The sequence below is a fragment of the Pimephales promelas genome, chromosome 7, assembly GCF_988280905.1.
Source record: "Pimephales promelas chromosome 7, fPimPro1.hap1.1, whole genome shotgun sequence".
Taxonomy (NCBI): Eukaryota; Metazoa; Chordata; class Actinopteri; order Cypriniformes; family Leuciscidae; genus Pimephales; species Pimephales promelas.
The window spans coordinates 36,083,416-36,101,271 of NC_142775.1; the positions used below are offsets into that span (position 1 = coordinate 36,083,416).

The window sequence follows — 17,856 nt, forward strand, 5'->3', positions numbered from 1 at the left end:
GGCCAATAATAGCAGACAGGAAACAAGGAGCTGGCTTAAGTTCAGGAAGCAGTGCGGCTGTGCATAAAGCCCATTCACTGCGCACTCAGTGTATGTGTTGTAAGGGGTTTACAGTCAAAGACCCAGAACCAGATATGAAGAATGAAGACCCGGAGTCAGAATTATATATATATATATAAGTTTTACTGAAGATAGTTTGCCGTTTCATCAGCAGAAGTCAGCTTCAAGACTCACACAGGAGTTCGTAGGCCACCTTCTTTACAGTTAAAGATCACAACAGTTAAACCATTTCCAAGGTCTAAGCTATGGTTGAATGGTTCTCATTGGCTAAGAAATTGATAAACAGTAATTTTCCACACATATACAGATAGACTGAAGCATATCTCTATCGATTATGCTGCTGACACTCAGACCCTGAAGTTAGGCATGTTATGACTTTCCATGTCAAAGATTTGGGTTGCTGGGCGCCAGCCTGTTCAGAACATCTCAGCCAATCTCCAATAATACCACTGGTTCCTTAAAGTCGCCATGAAACGGAAGTTGATATTGTCATTTTTTCCTTGTCGTGATGTATATCCAAGTGAAATGGCTTCTGAAATTAGAAAAAAAAAATGTAGGGCAGGGCTTGATTTCATCCTTCGGGAATTGATTGGATCGTTGGAGGTTGGGCGTTGCAAACAATTTGAATGCGATTCTCTGAGAGGTGGTGCACCGATATTAAAAGCCGCACCCTTTTGCCATTCCACGTGACCAAAAGGAGAGAGAGGTCGTTTCGAAGGGGGAGGGAAGGGTAATGAATTTGATTAAAGATTTCAACACTACAATATTACATATAAAAAAGAAGATTTATTTGATTTCATGCCGACTTTAACCTGTAACCAAAAAGACTTAACACACAGACACACACACACACACACACACACACACACACACACCGACACACAGGTTTTTCAAGGTTGGATTTGGCCAGGCTCTAACTATAAACAGGAGGGTCCTCTCAGAAAAGGTAATGCATTCTTTTTCTCAACTTTAATCGAACTGGAAAGTAAGGCTTTAACAAAGAAATGGTCCCTTAAACTATTGGCTTCAATGACCCCTATATGTTTAAACACGTTGAAGACCATTCTCAAACACAAAACAAGTCCCTATTTCATTTCTGGAAGCCAAGCTAAATAAGCAAGCACTGTCAGACAACAAATACAGACATTGAAGAATACATGAAAATAACGTTTCAGTAATATATATATATATATATATATATATATATATATATATACACACACACACACACACTCACCTAAAGGATTATTAGGAACACCATACTAATACTGTGCTTAAACCCCTTTTGCCTTCAGTACTGCCTTAATTCTACATTCTGGCATTGATCAAACAAGGTGCTGAAAGCATTCTTTAGAAATGTTGGCCCATATTGATTGGATATCATCTTGCAGTTGATGGAGATTTGTGGGATGCACATCCAGGGCACGAAGCTCCCGTTCCACCACATCCCAAAGATGGGACATAAAAACTGTATAAGAACAGCAATAAAATATGATCAAAATCGCTGAAAAAGTTTGATGGCTTTTCCCCAAATTAAGGTTTAAAAGGTCTTTTTCCCCACAGTTTATACCTTTAATACACATACGCAAGGGTTCTCGTCTCCACTGTCGCAAACCTCAACTGTGTGCATGCGTCAGTGGAACCAGACGATAGGCTTACATGTTTCCCGGCTTGACTGTTAAAAGCAGACGATTGGCTTTCCAACGGGAGGGGCAAAGATGCTCTGAGATCTGAGTGAGATCTGGTGACTGTGGGGGCCATTTTAGTACAGTGAACTCATTGTCATGTTCAAGAAACCCATTTGAAATGATTCGTGCTTTGTGACATGGTGCATTATCCTGCTGGAAGTAGCCATCAGAGGATGGGTACATGGTGGCCATAAAGGGATGGACATGGTCAGAAACAATGCTCAGGTAGGCCGTGGCATTTAAACGAGGCCCAATTGGCACTAAAGTGTGCCAAGAAAACATCCCTCACACCATTACACCACCACCACCAGCCTGCACAGTGGTAACAAGGCATGATGGATCCATGTTCCCATTCTGTTTACTCCAAATTCTGACTCTACCATCTGAATGTCTCAACAGATTTTGAGATTGTGAGTGTATATGTATATACATACACCCCCCCCCCCCCCTTCTCTCTAACTCTCTCACTCACACATCATTGTTGCCAATCACAGACATATCAGATGAGCTCGTGAACACAATGGCCAATCAGAGGTGTTTACAATTCCACTCAAAGTATCACAATTATTTATTTATTTTTTTTGTTGCCAACTCTTGTTTTAATTAGTTTTCTGAACACTTTCATTGGTTAGTCAAACAGATAGTATACCCCACTGGTTGAGTCTGTGGTGGTTGAATTGCTACTGGCTGAGGTGCTGATGGCTTTTCTATAAGTTCAGTTCTACACAAAATGTAAGTGTAGAATTGAGGCATAGTTACTGTCCAGATGTTTTAGGATTGGCCAGCAGTACTGGCCACAGTGATCCATCTTTCCTTAGTTCATCTCGGCCTAATTCCTGGGATTACATGGCTTTCTTGATGAATAGAAGCAGCATCAGAGAGACAATGAGTCCGCTGGATGTCTTAAACTCACACAGCTAATTCTTTTCTAAAGCTCTCCCTCATGTTCACGCACCCAGTAAAGCCCTCAAGCATATGTTTATGTGGCATAAAGAAACATGCACTTTATGTGAGAAGTATTTGTATGATGCACATTTTCTAAATCAGTAATTTATGATGTTTTATTTTGGTTGCTACTGTATGTATTCAATATACTTGACAAAAGGCAGCGCACTATTTTTTGAAACAGTAATGGTGATCAAAGTTGGGGAAGAATACAAATTAATTACATATTTAGCAGTATAATTAGTTTATTGTACTAATTGCTCTCAAAAAGTATGGTACTTATTACATTCTAAATCCCACATCAGCTTTGTCCAGTACAAGGATAGACATGAAACTGATATGTTAATTCTTTCAAATAAATACAAAATTTTATAAATTATTCTTGAACTGACCAAAATATTTAAACGAAATTTACGTTAAAAACATCCATTCCATCATTAGATGTTAAATTTTGATGTTAAATCCACTGGTGTTTTAAATAGAATTAACATATTTAATGCAATGTCTAAACTAATTAAATTGCAGAAAGCTAAGAGTAATCCCTTACTTTTCTTTTTTCAAGGGATAAGTAATTAAATTACAGCAATTCATTTAATGCATTAAACCCCAAACTGATGGTGTTCAAAGCAGGTTGCTTTCTGAGGGTGTCCAGCTAAAATATTTAAGTTTTTCGCTGACGCTGATTTATATATCTTTTTTTTTTTCTGGTGCATGAGTGTCTTTCTCTAGAAATGCTTTCATAAGATCTTTCTGATCCTTTCCTCTCAACCATCATTTCCCACAATATCAGAGTATGCAGAGAAGTTAAAGCAGCATGAGAAAAAGATCATTCATTTAATGCAAGATCAATATTACATTGTTTGTCTTTCATTTGCATTTCTGATGTCTGCTGGAATGTTTGGCTCAGGGACTGTGCACATACTTAGAGGTCAAAGCCGTGGTTTTTGCTGGCACAATCTATTCTTCCAGACAACGCATGTAGAATTTGTTCTCAGCAAACCCACGTTTCCTGACCTTAAAAAAAGCACAGGGTTGTCTAAATCATTCCTGACTGAAGATTATCCTACTTATAAGGTGCCTAAGGGGCTTTTTTTTTTTTTTAATGTAAGAGCTGTGACTGGACCCAGATGGAATTTGCAGACTTGTGTATATATATATATATATATATATATATATATATTTATTTCCAAATTTTATATTTATATATATATATATATATATATATATTAGGAAATTATTAATTTATTAAATATGTATTAAGAATGCATTAAATAACAGTAAAGACATGATGGTATAATGTTACAAAATAGTAATATTTTAAATAAATATTCATCAAAAAATTCTGAATATTTTTTTATCATGGTTTCCACAAAAATATTAAGCAGCACTGATAACTTTAACTTTTAAACTTCACTGATAACAGCACTGAAACGATCGCTCATTTAATTATAAAATAAAAAAAACGAATGTGCATCACAGAACAGAGCAAGGTGAGCATTTGAGCTTATAAAACTTAAACTTTATTTATTTTTTTTTTTTTTAAATGAGTGATCGTTTGGCTTGATAAGACCCTTATTCATAGTCTGGAATCGTTTAACGCCCTTTGAACAGTTTGCATTTTGTACTGAAACTGTCTTTTGGACCTTGAACCGTTTGGTTCCCAGTAAAGTGCATTATATGGAGAAAAATCCTGGAATGTTTTCATCAAAAACCTTCATTTCTTTTCGACTGAAGAAAGAAAGACATGGGCATCTTGGATGACATGGGGTTGAGTAAATTATCAGCTAAAGTTTTTTAAAAGTGAACTACTCCTTTAAGACATGGCCTCTCACGGCGTTTGCTGCTCATCTTGAGTTTTTATTTCCCCAAGGAGAAACAAACCAGGCGACTGTGCCCTGCATTCTTTCCTCTAGGCCCGTCAAGACTCCTGGCCTGCACAAACCGATGCATGTTTGACACGCTCTGCTGTCCTTCATAATGTCGTCACTATTTCAGCGCAATTGCTTTTTCTTCTAGCAATCTGTCTTCTCTGACACTATACCCCACAAAAGATATGCACCATGCACACACTACAATGGATGTATTGTTAGAGTCTTGTGTTCGCCCATTCAGAAAGGTGGCTGTGCTTTGACCACAATGAGGCCACACCAGTGGTATGTTTCTGTTTTCTCTTTCACTGACCCAGCCAAGAGGAATGCTGGGACTTGTGTCGAACATGGCAGCCATTTGTAGGGGAATCGTCTGCTTCTTGATTTCTAGTTTATGACCAGTCAGAATTGCAGTTTGGTCGCGGATCCCAACTGCGTCTACAGCTCTGCAGAGACTCTCAAATAGTTTCTAGAGGACACGGAGGCTTTACGGAGTATATAATTATGTTGCAAATTTTCCTGCGGCAAGAAGGATGTTTATCAAGGGCCCTCATTTTCGAACCCGCATATGAGAGGCTCCCGTCTCTGCAAAGGGTTAAGGCAAATTCTTGACCAAACTTTGTCAACCATAAACCTTGCAGTGACCTGTTTCTTCCTCGGGCTTGTCTTAATGAGACTGGTGTAATTATAAAAACAAACCTTGTTGCGACAGAACTGATAAGCAAGTAAACATTAAGGCCACTTAAACGCACTCGTTTCACTATGGTTCCATCTCAGCCGTGGAGAAAGTTCACTTAGCATGAGATTTTATTTGGAAGAGGATACGGTTTCTCTCATTACCATTTTTATTTTCCGATTTTAGTATGCTGTTAGAGTTGCCAGCCAGGGTGGAACCAGAGAAACACAGTCAAGGAGAGCATGAAGCACTTCAAGGTAATTTATGTGCAATTTCAGCTTGGTGAATGAAACTCTTTGGCTCCTAGTTCAGCTCCCAGGGAAGATGTCTCGGCGCTACTGTCAAAGCTGTTTGTTATTTTTGCAACCTGAGCAATATATTCACCCGACCATCCCGGTTCTGAACTATTAGCCCTCACATATTTAATTTGCGAGTGTTTTTCAAGTCAACATGAAATCAAAAATGCTCCTTTTTTACTTTTCCTGGGCTTATTGCACGCGGTTCATTGGTGCATGTTATTTCAAACAATAGAAAGCAGTTAGTCTTTCCCCCCTTCAGTAACCTGGCTCCATTTTGATATGCAAGGATCAGTTTTCAATAACCGAACTCAGTTTCATTTATAAACATGTAAAATTGCCAAAGTAAAATGGGTTTTGAACATCTGCAAAAATGGATTCTTGAGTTTTCAAATGTAAACTTTTCCCTCTTTTTCATGCATTTGAAAATATTTATATAAGGCCTTGAAATGAAATACATTTTTTGTATTACCAAACTGTGCAAAAATGTGTGTTATCTCTGGTGGTTTGTTGATCTTAAGCTGGTTTAAGATGGCCTAGCAGGTCTCAGTTCACTTGATTTAGTTCTCGCACCAGTTAATAAATGACCCAAATCAGTCTAAAACAAGCTAAATATATTTTTAAACATGGTTTCTTCAGTTAGGTTTAAAGGAGAACTCCGGCGAACAATGAACCTTTGGTCTAATAAAACATCGGTACATAGTCAACCGTTCTCTGAAATTTGTTTTCATGATAATCGAATGTAAAGAGTTTTATCTCTAAAAACTGTTTTGCGTATAATGCTAGTAGGCTACTGGGGGCATTGACTAAGTAAAAAGAAATCGCTAGTTTATACCACTAACAAGGCTCAAAATAGCCCCACACTAACACAGTAACATAATGAGGCTCCATACATGCAAAACGAAGCATTGAGAATTTTGTAAGTGTACAGACCGTTTAATAAGAAGATACTTTATGAAGACAGTTCACTTCGCGTATACAGACAGGAGCCATCTTAAAAAATAGTCTCGATAAGTCGAACCACGAACGTCGTGCTGAGTGATCTGAACTCTATGAAGTTCAACGAACTTCTGAACTGTATGAATGGCGTTCGGGGATCGACTTATCGAGACTTTTTTTTAAGATGGCTCCTGTCTGTATACGCGAAGTGAACTGTCTTCATAAAGTATCTTCTTATTAAATGGTCTGTACACTTACAAAGTTCTCAATGCTTCGTTTTGCATGTATGGAGCCTCATTATATTACTGTGTGAGTGTGGGGCTATTTTGAGCCTTGTTAGTGGTATAAACTAGCGATTTCTTTTTACTTACTCAATGCCCCCATTACTAGCATTATACGCTAAACAGTTTTAAGAGATAAAACTCTTTACATTCGATTATCATGAAAACAAAACTCAGAGAATAGTTGACTAGGTACCGACGTTTTATTAGACCAAAGGTTCATTGTTCGCCGGAGTTCTCCTTTAAGGCACATAGAGTGACTTTCAAATATTTTAGCTTCACACCAAACTGTTACTTTTGTTTTGCTAGTATCAATAGTTTAAGTGTATTTTGCAGCTAAACAGTTACTGCTATTCAGGTACTGGTTTCATATGAGTAGATATAACCCACGAATTCCTGTAAAATTCAAGGCCAAAGTGAACATGTGCTAGACATACCTCTCCTTGAAAAGCTTTGCTAACAGCCCCATTCAGAAACCCAGGGTTGAGCTCGGCCCTGAATGGGCTTTTAGAGATTTCGAAGGCATAGATTTTATCTGGCTTCCCTGTTGGTCGCTTTTGCCCTCTTTCCACCAGGAGAATGTGTAAGCTTTGGGAAGCAAACTGCATCCAGGCAGTTCCTATAGGGGCACAGCCTACCGTAGGAAGGGTGCTTTTGTACCCATTGACTGTAGCCATAGTCACTGATGTTTGTCACTGAGGTCTTTGCCAATGTATTTTGGCATGTTTTTGTATTAATTTAGCCGTGGCCATGGTGACAAGTTTTTGTTACTATGGCAATAGCAGATAGGAATGATGTTTCTGACAAATCAGGTTAAAACAAAAAACAAACAAACTCTGAATTGACTTTTCTCTCTCTTACCATGTCCAGGTGATGTGGAAATTGGGATCAATGCCATCTTTTTACAGGCCATTGATTTATCATTTAAATGTTTTGCAAGTGTATTCTATTCCAATTCTCAGCTGATGCATTTGCCATGGTTGGCATGCATAGTCAATCTGAATGGTCGTTTCTAATTTGTAAAAGTTAATTGCACATAAAAAGCTTTGGCTGGTCAGTTCCCTTCTTGTATAAATAGGTGTAAAGTAAGCTAGTGTGGACCATTGCATGTTTGTTTGTTGATATTTTGACATTCTAATGCTCTAATTTCCTTTTAACCAATCCGTTTAACTCCTTTTATTATCTTTAAATGGATTTCACCTCTCATTCAGCACAGAAAATGCGAGCCCGATCTCAAGTTCGTAGTTCGTATCTATAGCACGAATGTCATTTCTCGTGCCATTTATACGCCAAAAACAGTTTTTGCGTGTATATGGTACATGTTTTTCGCGTGCATATGATACGCATTTTAAGGCTTATAATATGCACAAACTCCCCACCCCATCCCCCCTAAACCTACCCCAGGGTTTTTTAGTGCGTAGCATGTGCACGCAAAAACCATTTTTGGCGTATAAATGCCACGAGAAATGACATCCGTGGTATAGATGCGCATTTTCATGAGACTGTGTTGGAAAATGCAAAAAAAATGTTCACTTAGCAACTATTGACTTGTTGGCCCATTCGAGTAGTATAAGAGCTTACATTTAGGAGATATTGTTAGCAAATAAAATGTCAAGTTATTCCTTTTAGGCACCAAAACATCTGGAATATTGAGATTTAAATAGTTTGAGGTTATATCACTGCTTCTTTGGTCTGCTCCTGACATAGCTCTGAGTTCATCAGTAGCATATTGTGCATGATTTATGTTATGTGATGGATAATTCCTGCAAAAAGTTTGAAGTATTGTGCACTTTGAAAGAAATGCGATTGCATTGGCATACTGTGCTGGAAAACCTGACAAGTGATCAGCATTCTTGTGAGAGAGAAGCAACATCTGTCTGTCAGTTGTACATTGGAAGAAAAAGCATGATAGAATGTAATGCTCTGGCAAGTCATCCCAACATTATATTCATATTATTTACTCTGTTTCGGGGCATAAATTATAAGGCTTTGGGAATTTACAAAGGCCTGTTCGATAATAAAAAAGGCAAATTTTAATTACTTAAACCTTCGCTAAGCTCCACCCCTTGGGTTCTGTTGCCAACTCAGACAAGCCAAAATAAATAATGAACTGAAATTTCTGTGAAATGGTAAAAACTGATTGGGTTATTATTATTATGATTATTCTATTTGAATTGATAATTAATCTAAGTATTTGAGGTGATAGATAACCATGCAGAGTTTGCATGTAACTAATTAAAATGAATCGAAATTCATATACACTAGATTTAACTCTTTAAAAAAAAAACAAAAAAAAAAACATTAATTATAAAAAACAAGCTGGTGCATTTCGACGATTTGGGAAAATAAAAGCCAGGGCTATAATTTTAAGTTTACGGTATTCGTTTTGTTTATATTACACTTTTATTGTTAGTTTGAATTAATTTGACAGACAGCATTCGCTGATGTTGATCAAGCTAGCGCCATTCAGAGCTGCCAACTCTCACAAATTCACTGTGAGACACACACGATTGACACTTAGCAAGCAGGTTAGTTAAGCTGACAGATTCTGTCAATTTTAATACGCAATTCAAACAATAAATACCGTTTTGGCGCTTTACACGACAGATCCCTAGCGCACATGAACCGATCATCTCTACTAGCTAATGGAAAAAGAGCATGAACACTGTTAAAAGATACAGTATGCTACAACTTACCAAAATGTATTCCTCATGCATAATGTCGACCAATAATTTTTTGAACTCTTCCCTGAACTGAAATGTAGTAGTGGGCTGTATTTACACACCACTGACATCGGGTTCAAGTACACACACAAGCCGGCGCGACTTACTTGTGTACTGCAGTTTGGCTGGTGGTAATGTTGCCCGCACGCATACTGCCTCCCATGGCCGAAACTGGTATTACGACACCTGCCGGGGCTAGTAATTTAGCATGCTAATTTAGGTTTATATCTCGACAGCACTATAACTTGTCAGTTTTTTAATGACATCATTGCACTTATTTCTTCTCATTGTTTTGATGCGTGTAGCTCTTTTTTTTCTTATTTATATTTTTACCTCAATTATTACATATGGCACCTTTAAAATCAGTTCAATTAGATCTAATTTATTTCACAAAAGTATACAGTTAATATCCAAAGAAAAACATTCCTCCATCCAGTATGAACTCTACAATAGTTATTAACTGCCTATACTTAAAAACATTGTACATTACTGTGTATTGGCCAAAACGGCAGCCAGGATACTGTTGTAAGATACTGCCTTATGTCTGTTGCTGATCTCTTACTCATGACATCATCAGTGTTAAATGAAATCTGAGTGGGAAAAAGCCCTCTGCTATTTATATGTGAAAAGGTCACTCCATTTACTTTCAGTTTATGACCAACATAAACTATACATGGATAAATCTTATCATGTAACATATACAGTCACCTAAAGGTTTATTAGGAAAACCATACTAATACTGTGTTTGACCCCTTCAGAACTGCCTTAATTATACGTGGCATTGATTCAACAAGGTGCTTAAAGCATTTCATAGAAATGTTGGCACGTATTGATAGGAGAGCATCTTGCAGTTGATGGAGATTTGTGGGATGCACATCCAGGGCACGAAGCTCCCGTTCCACCACATCCCAAAGATGCTCTATTGGGTTGAGATCTGGTGACTGTGGGGGCCATTTTAGTACAGTGAACTCATTGTCATGTTCAATACACCAATTTGAAATGATTTGAGCTGTGACATGGTGCATTATCCTGCTGGATGTAGCCATCAGAGGATGGGTACATGGTGGCCATAAAAGGATGGACATGGTCAGAAACAATGCTCAGGTAGGCTGTGGGATTTACACAATGCCCAATTGGCACTAAGGGGCCTAAAGTGTGCCAATAAATATCCCTCACACCATTACACCACCACCAGCCTGCACCGTGGTAACAAGGCATGATGGATCCATGTTCCCATTCTGTATGCCAAATTCTGACTCTACCATCTGAATGTCTCAACAGAAATCGAGACCCATTAGACCAGGCAAACGTCCAGGAAAAGTCTTCAACTGTCCAATTTTGGTAATGAGTGGTACCCGGTGGGGTCTTCTGCTGTTGTAGCCCATCCGCCTCAAGGTTGTAGCCCATCGTTGTGGCTTCACAAATGCTTTGTTGCATACCTCAGTTGTAACGAGAAGTTGCTCTTCTATCTAGCTTGAATCAGTCGGCCCATTCTCCTCTGACCTCTAGCATCAACAAGGCATTTTCGACCACAGGACTGCCGCATACTGGATGTTTTGCCCTTTTCACACCATTCTTTGTAAACCCTAGAAATGGTTGTGCGTGAAAATCCCAGTAATGCATACACATACTGTTACTACTGTATAGTTAAAGTGATAGTTCACTCAAAAATGAGTGAACTATCTGTCATTTACTCACCATCAAGTTGTTCCAAACCTGTATAAATTTCTTTATTCTGCTGAACACAAAAGAAGGTAACCATAGAGTTGATGGGACCCTTAGACTTCCATAGCATATTTTTTTCCCCCATACGGGAAGACCCTTAACAACCCCCCTGTAATTCGCACCATGTCTACACCATGGTATGACTTGCAAGAGTCTTGGATTAGAAAAGTTTGTCTGCTAAAATGGCAGACGGCAACAGTTGCTACGGCTGGACCGGTCAGTAACGTTTTTTGAGGTGCGGCCTAGAGAAGGGTCAATTGTTTTAAATAAATGTCTCATTTGGGATACAAATCTAAACTTGCTTGTCTAACATGTCTTTGCAGAACTCTTTATCATTTAGCCTTGGCCCTGTTAGCGTCGCCTGGGCCTTGTAAATCCTACATTGCACAAGAAACTTTACAAATCCTAAACACTATCGCCTACAAAGGATCAATTTGCAACTGGGTGCAATCAAAACATCCCAGAAAATATACATGGACCATGTGGTCACAGCTCATGTTGATGTTACTGAATCAGGACTGCTTCAGTATGGTTGGATTGTCTTGGATTGTTTACAGCGCATCTGTTCTCTCTCAGAGCTGAGCTGTTGTGAAAGATTTATGTTGCAGATCTGACATTAGCTAAGCTTGTGATGAGTTGCCATGGAGATTCCAATTAGTGGTTACACATCATCTTGCCTCAGATATGGTAAGATAATGGATGTCGTCCACAGTGAAATCACTGTACGGGCTAGTTTTCTCTCCAAGTATTACTACATTTTTTAGCGCGCTTCAGAATAAATGTGTCCGTTGCATGTAATTGTATGCATGCAGCGATGATATCAGCACTGCGCACAGCCGAGCCAAAATCAAGAGCAATTTATCTTCATATTCCCTTTTCTGTCTGTTTCACTTACTTTCTCACAGCAATGCACACAAGTAAGCAGCGCAATCGCTAGCATTTCCTGAAGGAAGTGCAAGTACATGCAAGGCAGGAAGTGAATAGTGTTGAACATCTTTTGCTAACCAGCCAAACCTTGACCACTTAATTCAAATGTCATGATGACACTCAGCCTTTTTTTAATGGGATTTAAAAATGTTGATGTCAAATATAAGCTTTAAATCTGATTTATTGGCAGAAATGGGAGGCAAAGACAAAGATGGGATTTTTACATTTTCTGAAAAAGCTCGCCACAAGATGCTAGGGATTTGTGAGTGATTGCTATGCGGTTGTTAAGGTATTTTATGTGGATTTAGTGTGCTGCTATGTGGTTGCTAGGCCCTTGTTGCATGGTTGTTTGCAAGCACCACTAATAAGAAGTGGGCTGCAATGCAGTGATTTAAAGTTTGCATTGTAAAAGAACTTAACTGCTAACTTGACTATATTTTTCAGTAGCACGGCAGCGTCTCAGCTGTTTTCAGAACAGTGTAGCTTCCCCACTTCCAACTAGAGCTGCACAATTCTGGATAAACTGAGAAAAAAAAGATCATGATTCTCCCATGAGACACTTTCAAGTCAAGTGGCATGTTATACGCATTTTGAGCTATCCGCGTGTATGTCTACGCCATTAAATGTCCGAGTGATTCCGCGTGTATGTGCACGCCATTAAATGTCTGAGCAAAACGAAGCAAAATGTAGATGTACATCTGGGGAGCATTTTTTTTTTCTCCCTTCCCTCCCTAGGATGGAAGGGTAAGGTTCATAAATCAGATTAACCCCAGTGATTGGTAGGTTTAGGGACGGGGTAGGGGTAGGTCATATATTTATATATACAGTTATGCAATGTTAAGTCAATGGCGTTCATAAACACGATGAAAAGCGATGTTGATAGCACGCAAAAAATGGAAATACGAATTGGCGTGTCATACATACGCCATTTCATGAAAAAAAAACATGTAATTTACTAGAGGTTCTGACAAAATGTAACTGTTTGAATGAATGATTCAATGATTATTTGTTATTTGAAGCATCAAGATACTTTCAAAAAGATGCTACTACCTTAGACAACCTTAGACTACCTTAGTGTTGCCAAGTTCACAGTTTTTCCGCAGAATTATTGCTGTGGGTTTTTTTTTTTTTTTTAGTCCAAGTTATGAATTTGAAGCACTCCCCATCATGTTTTTTTTATTTTATTTTTTTTAGTCTTCGCTGTGATTGGGCTTTGTTATTCAAACCTGGCACTTTTTACCCGTTTCTTCTGTGAAGGCAACCCTCTACAATGCAAGTAAATCACTCGCAAATGCGACCAAATTTCATGAGGCGACTAAAACATTTTTTAACTATTCACCTTTAGAGCTAAGTTATAAATCAAACGCATTCTCTTAAACTCTCTCTCGTTTGCCATGTAAAAAAAAATATATACTCAAATATATATAAATATAAAAAAATATACTGGCAGCGTTTTATGTACAAATATGTAAATAAATGCTGTTTTGATCAAAAGTTTTTCATGTTTTGTTTTACTTCTCATTTGTATTAAATATTTAAAAAGTTAAACTCAATGTACATTTTCACTTTCCAAAATTGTCCTTTTAATCCTCCAAAAGTTGGCCTAATTTACTTCCATTGTAAGAGTCTTAATGTAACTGAACTGGAAAATACTTTGTAATGGAAAATTCTTTTCACTTTTGGACAAAAAGAGTAGCTGTATTATAGTATTACAGTATACTAATTGCAGGGAAGGTCAACTGAAGGCTCAAGTGCCTTGATCATAGATCAGAATTGTGTTCTCAGTAAGAGCAGGTTTTGCTTCATCCAGGCTAAGATTGATCTGATCCTTAACTATTTAGTTATGGACACCCCTGAAGCTAACACCTTAGTTCTAATGACCCATATTATTCATGGATGATTCAACTTTTGGACAGTCTCTGAGAGAAAAGCCTTGCTGCAATAACTTCAGCTCTCCCAAGCCACTTGGAATTGACAAATACGTTTTGGACCAGAGAACAGAAAGCGACATTACTCAAAGATCTGGCTTTCATAAAACCTCTGTCATTACCAGCGTGACTTGCGATTCCAAGCTCTTGCCACAGTTTCTCTTAATAACTCGGCCCGTGCAACGGCCATGTGTCTTTTTTGTATTAGACGGGTGTCCGTGTACCCACATGTCAGCACCCTGCAGGTCAGAAAGCGTTAGTCGAGCCTCATGCCTGACCCCAACATGTGACCATTAACCCTAGAGTCACATAACCTTGCAGTTATTTAAAAGGTCATGACAGGGGGCCCCTAATGCCGTTTGCCACTCCTGACCCCTCACCTTGCGAGACACTTGCTCAGTCTTATAATAAACATTTGGGCCCGTGCAGCTGGTCACCTGCAGGACATCTGCTTCTGAAGGCTGGCAATTGCTTTTGAGTTTCGGGGATTTTAAGAGGCTGTTGGAATTCATTAACGGAGCTGAATGCATTGATTGTGTATTGTGTGCAGCAGTGATGGGGAGTGACTGACTGAAACTAATCATTTAAACTTCATTTTTCAGTAGCGTGACAGAAGTTCTCAAACTAAAGCTTGTCCAGTAATGAGCAACTTTCTGTAGTGGAGTCGTAGCGTGACTAGAAGCCGCATTGCTGTCTTTTGTCATTGTTTTGCGCATGCAACTGGGCGAGTTGGTCATAATTGCAGGGAAAACAGGCCCAAATCAGTCACAGCACCTTAGCTACCACCTCATAGACTATTAGTTGTGCAAAGTGAACACTAACATGTCAGAAGTCTTCAAGCAAGGTCTTGGTGTTTTGAATACACATACAGCTCATGGAAATAAACACAATGGCTGACACAATATTAAGTGCTGTTGCTCATAGAAGCCTGGCTTTGGTTTTTGAAAAGAGATGAAAAGCAGGTTCGGTTTCTGACACCACAATTTGGCATCATGACTTGGAGAAAAGGGGTAGTTGGGCTTGCGCAATAGAGAGTAAAAGATTCAGTGATGTTTATCATCAAATGATTCTTCTAATGGAAACGGTTTAATACCTGAAGTGTCGTTAGTTGCATTGGTTTGTCTCAGACGTGGACTTCTCTGTATATCTGACTCCAGATGCACATGCCAGTGAAGTGCCAGGCACTTCAGCCTTAAAATCAGCCTGGCCTTGTGAACATCCTCGGCCAAGCTTCACTCACCAGCTTCAAAGTGCCTCGTGGGTAGTTTTAATGTGCTATTGTGATGCTCAGCAGTTTGCAGGCATTATGGATTGAAAGCTCAGCTTGAGGGAGTCGATGGGAAACGGGCCATGACACGGTGAGATGAGTCACTGAGGAAAGCGCTGAGTCCCTCATTTTCATCTTTAAAGTGTGAAGGATGAGATTCATTCCGACTGTAAAATGTGCCAGCAAAGCATTAAAGTCAACCGCTGTGTTTCCCTGTCACATCTTATGTGTGATTTTCATTTATTTTATGCAAACGCAAGCTTTGAATACTGGGAAAAAATAATGTTTTTCAGCGATCGGCTTTGCACTTGCAAATATTAGTCATTTGGGAGTCCTTTGCTTTGTCAATAGAAGCAATAACTAATGGTAGCAAATCAATCCAAATGATTTTACCAAAAAAATAAAAAATGCTTTTGTCATGATACAATTCCCATGGTAAGAAACATTTTGTGACATTACTTGAAAGATCTGTTCTCATGCAGAAAAAAACAGCTTGTGTTTCTATGCTAGTTTGAGTTCACCAGTAAAACATAGCTGATGAATATCAAGCTTTCTTACAAGTTAAGCTAGCCATAATCAGCCTAGTTTTTTTACAGATATATTCATTTCGATGGGCATTCAAACAAGTTAATATTTGTCCAACCTGTAAGCTTGTCTTATCTAATTGAGTTGAAGTGTTTTTGGATTTGGTGGGCCTTTGCAATAAACTGCTCATTGCTGCTCGGAGATTGAGATGCAGTTAGTTAAAGTCTTTTGTTTACACATTAAATATAAAATAATCTTATGGTGTCTATTGCCACTTGTATATATTGTAAAAATACAATTCTGACCTTGGTTGAAACATTCTGTTTGTCAGAAATCACTAAACTACTGTCAGTCGTTTGAGCACATCAAGTAGTTTGAGCACAAAAAAACTATGTCGGCACCACATCCATGATGCAAATCTCCCATTCCACCACATCCCAAAGGTGCTCAATTGGATTGAGAGTTGGTGGCTGTGGAGGCCATTTGAAAACCAGTTTCAGATTATTTGAGCTTTGTGACCTCCTGCACGTTGTTCTACTGGAAGTAGTCATCAGAAGATGGTGCATGGACCAGGTCAGAAACAATACACCAACAGTCTTTTCTCAGTTTCTCTACACTTGGATATTTATTTGTTTTCTTTAGTCTGCACACATCAGAGATATAGATCCTCCACTTATTGAAATGGAAACCTATAAGAGAATATGCAAGACAAAGAGCTTATGCACCAGTGGAAAGACTCATCCGTGGCACGTGTTTGGGAATGTGTGAGGATTCTTTCTCAAGTAGATGGCGGGAAACGGGAAACTCAATGGGCCGAAGTCAGGGTAGAGTAGAGGTAGGGTAGAAGTCATTCTCCAAATCTTCATACATTTTCTATTCTAAGGTTTCGGTTCGATTCGATTCTCGATTTTTAGCAATCGGCCAATCAGGATTCTCTCTGTCGTTACATGCGCTTCATGAGGTAGGTACACACGCAAGGTCTCTCGCTCTCTCCCTCTCTGCTGTGCACGCACAGTTTTTACATGCTCACTCTTTCTCGCTCACTCTAGATTCCGGGAGGTTTTAACTAATTTGCGAGCATCAGGGAGCCGCTATCAATATGCGGGAGACTCCCCTATCTTCCGCGAAACTTGGGATGTCTGCAAACTGTGGCTTTTTTGAAGCGTGAATGTTGTCAACATAACTCACAGGAAATGCTATCTTTTGTATGGCTGTAGCTAATTTAGAGGAGGTTATCCATAGACTCGCAGCACTTCAACACACGTTTTTTTTTTTTTTTTTTTTTTGGAAAACGGACGTGACATGGGGGCGTGGCAGCATCGACGATTCCATCTTTTAATTCAAAGTTCGAGATTGTGAATTAATCAATTTCGAATTTAATTAATTTAGATTAACACCCTTAATATAAATATATATATATATATATATATATATATATATATATACATGTATGTATATGTATGTAAATTTGTGATATTGATAAAGGCACAGAGTATTTGCACGTAATCTCGTAATGTTGTATACTATACTTTTCAAGATTGACATTCATTTTAGGATCCAGTATATTAATCATTTTCATCATTTGTACCCTCAAGCACAGTTTAAGTTTTTTTTCCAGAGATTTTAAGGATTTGGAACTCCCTTTGATGTTGATTTGTACAGGCTGAAATGAAGATCAGGCATACCAAGGAAATGACAACACTGAAACGTACACTGTCACCCATTATGATCCTATGGTCAAAGTAAACATAAGACCGCCCGTTTCCTCTGAAGAGTGGACTTGCAGCATTTCATTATGTTTTTTTTTTGTTTTTTTTTTGCCTTTCCACAGAAATAATGTAGAAAACATACAACCTTCTGGATGTTTTGATGATGATAGATTTATTGAGAGATCAGAATTAAGACTGTGGTTATTTGTCGATCCAACAATCTCATTGAATCATCATAGGAGGATTTTAAAAGTAGCTTAGATTACCTTTTCAGGCCTGGTTTGAATTCTACCCTGACT

General features: G+C 38.5%; 1 long non-coding RNA gene across 2 annotated transcripts in view; it reads left to right on the forward strand.

Moving 5' to 3' along the window:
• Positions 1-17,856, forward strand: part of LOC148978390 (uncharacterized) — a 92,047-nt gene that overhangs the window by 1,925 nt on the left and 72,266 nt on the right. The window contains exon 1 of one of the 2 annotated variants that reach the window (XR_016169414.1): positions 5,424-5,494. The exons of the other annotated variant lie outside the window; for it this stretch is intronic. This is a non-coding gene — a long non-coding RNA (uncharacterized LOC148978390). Of the gene's footprint in view, positions 1-5,423; positions 5,495-17,856 lie in introns of those variants that run through there. 2 annotated transcript variants of the gene reach the window in all.